At 41.8% G+C, this 3,190-nt stretch overlaps 1 non-coding gene across 1 annotated transcript; it reads right to left on the bottom strand.

Annotated features, from left to right (window-relative positions):
• Nucleotides 1–108, bottom strand: LOC148544847 (small nucleolar RNA R71). The gene has a single exon (XR_015902112.1). It is a non-coding gene; the product is annotated as a small nucleolar RNA R71 (small nucleolar RNA).
• Between the last annotated feature and the right edge of the window lie 3,082 nt (nt 109–3,190).

Here is a 3,190-nt window from a genome sequence, read left to right as displayed (position 1 = left end):
AAGCTTAGAGTGGATGTCCAAACCTTCAGACAGAAAGAAGGTGAATCCCTCTATGAAGCCTGGGAGAGATACAAAGGACTGACCAAAAAGTGTCCTTCTGACATGCTTTCAGAATGGACCATCCTGGATATATTCTATGATTGTCTGTCTGAGTTATCTAAGATGTCATTGGATACTTCTGCAGGTGGATCCATTCACCTAAAGAAAACGCCTGCAGAAGCTCAAGAACTCATTGAGATGGTTGCAAATAACCAGTTCATGTACACTTCTGAAAGGAATCCTGTGAGTAATGGGACGCCTATGAAGAAGGGAGTTCTTGAGATTGATACTCTGAATGCCATATTGGCTCAGAACAAAATATTGACTCAGCAAGTCAATATGATTTCTCAGAGTCTGAATGGAATGCAAGCTGCATCCAACAGTACTCAAGAGGCTTCTTATGAAGAAGAAGCTTATGATCCTGAGAACCCTGCAATAGCAGAGGTGAATTACTTAGGTGAACCTTAGGGAAACACCTATAACTCATCATGGAGAAATCATCCAAATCTTTCATGGAAGGATCAAAAGCCTCAACAAGGCTTTAATAATGGTGGAAGAAACAGGTTTAGCAATAGCAAGCCTTTTCCATCATCCACTCAGCAACAGACAGAGAATTCTGAGCAGAATCCATCTAGCTTAGCAAACTTAGTCTCTGATCTATCTAAGGCCACTGTAAGTTTCATGAATAAAACAAGGTCTTCCATTAGAAATCTGGAAGCACAAGTGGGCCAGCTGAGTAAAAGGATCACTGAAATCCCTCCTAGTACTCTCCCAAGCAATACAGAAGAGAATCCAAAAGGAGAGTGCAAGGCCATTGACATAAGCACCATGGCCGAACCCAAAGAAGGAGAGGAGGACGTGAATCCCAAGGAGGAAGACCTCCTGGGACGTCCAGTGACCAATAAGGAGCTTCCCTCTGAGGAACCAAAGGAATCTGAGGCTCATCTAGAGACCATAGAGATTCCATTGAACCTCCTTATGCCCTTCATGAGCTCTGATGAGTATTCCTCTTCTGAAGAGAATGAGGATGTTACTGAAGAGCAAGCTGCCAAGTTCCTTGGTGCAATCATGAGGCTGAATGCCAAATTATTTGGCATTGATACTTGGGAAGATGAACCTCCCTTGTTCATCAATGAACTAAGTGATCTGGATCAACTGACATTGCCTCAGAAGAGACAGAATCCTGGAAAGTTCATAATACCTTGTACTATAGGCACCATGATCTTTAAGGCTCTTTGTGACCTTGGTTCAGGGATAAACCTCATGCCCATCTCTGTAATAGAGAAACTGGGAATCTATGGGGTGCAAGCTGCTAAAATCTCAATAGAGATGGCAGACAATTCAAGAAAACAGGCTTATGGACAAGTAGAGGACGTGTTAGTAAAGGTTGAAGGCCTTTACATCCCTGCTGATTTCATAGTCCTGGATACTGGAAAGGAAGAGGATGAATCCATCATCCTAGGAAGACCTTTCCTGGCCACAGCAAGAGCTGTGATTGATGTGGACAGAGGAGAATTAATCCTTCAAGTGAATGAGGACAACCTTGTGTTTACAACTCAAGGATCTCTCTTTGCATCCATGGAGAGGAAGCAGAAAAAGCTTTTCTCAAAACAGAGTCAAACAAAGCCCCCACAGTCAAACTCTAAGTTTGGTGTTGGGAGGCCACAACCAAACTCTAAGTTTGGTGTTGAACTCCCATATCCAAACTCTAAGTTTGGTGTTGGAGAGTCTCAACAATGCTCTGAACATCTGTGAGGCTCCATGAGAGCCCACTGTCAAGCTATTGACATTAAAGAAGCGCTTGTTGGGAGGCAACCCAATTTTTATCTAACTATATTTTTCTTAGTTATATGTCTTTATAGGTTCATGATCATATGGAGTCACAAAATAAATATAAAAATTGAAAACAGAATCAAAAACAGCAGAAGAAAAATCACAACCTGGAGGAAGCATCTGCCTGGCGTTCAACGCCAGAACAGAGCATGGTTCTGGCGCTGAACGCCCAAAATGGGCAGCATCCTGGCGCTAAAAGCCCAGAACAAGCATGGTTCTGGCGTTCAACGCCAGAAATGGCAATAAATGGGTGTTGAACGCCCAAAATGGGCACCAACCTGGCGCTGAACGCCCAGAGTTGTGTGCAAGGGCATTTTACATGCCTAAATTGGTGCAGGGATGTAAATGCCTTGACACCTCAGGATCTGTGGACCCCACAGGATCATCTCAGGATCTGAGGATCCCTACCTACCTCATCATCTCTCTTATTAATTCATGATCATCCCTTCTGTTTTCCATTTACCACTCACATCCATACACCCACTACCTTCAAAATTCAACATCTCTCTCCCACCCAATCCCACCCATATGGCCGAATACACACATCCATCCATCTCCTCCATATCTTCTTCTTCTTCTTCTATTCTTTCTTCTTTTGCTCGAGGGCGAGCAACATTCTAAGTTTGGTGTGGTAAAAGCATAGCTTTTTTGTTTTTCCATAACCATTGATGGCACCTAAGGCCAGAGAAACCTCTAGAAAGAGGAAAGGGAAGACAAAAGCTTCCATCAAGGGTCTATAGCTCAGTGGTAGAACATTTGACTGCAAATCAAGAGATCCCTGAGATACCTCAGGGGATACATTTTCTTCCACACAATTATTGGAAGCAACTAAGGGTGGAACATCAAGAGCATTCCATCATCTTTCATGAAATAAGAGAAGATCAAAAAGCAATGAGGGAGGAGCAACAAAGACAAAGAAGAGACATAGAAGAGCTCAAGGACGTCATTGGCCCCTCAAGAACGAAACGCCACCATCACTAAGGTGGATTCATTCCTTGCTCTTATTTCTTCTGTTTTTCGTTTTCTATGTTAAGTGCTTATCTATGTTTGTGTCTTCATTACATGATCATTAGTAGTTAGTAACTATGTCTTAAAGTTATGAATGTCCTATGAATCCATCACCTCTCTTAAATGAAAAATGTTTTAATTCAAAAGAACAAGAAGTACATGAGTTTCGAATTTATCCTTGAACTTAGCTTAATTATATTGATGTGGTAACAATGCTTCTTGTTTTCTGAATGTATGCTTGAACAGTGCATATGTCTTTTGAAGTTATTGTTTAAGAATGTTAAATATGTTGGCTCTTGAAAGAATGATG

Source organism: Arachis ipaensis, chromosome B9 (genome assembly GCF_059453495.1).
Source record: "Arachis ipaensis isolate K30076 ecotype BB chromosome B9, ASM5945349v1, whole genome shotgun sequence".
Classification (NCBI taxonomy): domain Eukaryota; kingdom Viridiplantae; phylum Streptophyta; class Magnoliopsida; order Fabales; family Fabaceae; genus Arachis; species Arachis ipaensis.
This window is presented reverse-complemented; position numbering and strand designations above follow the sequence as displayed.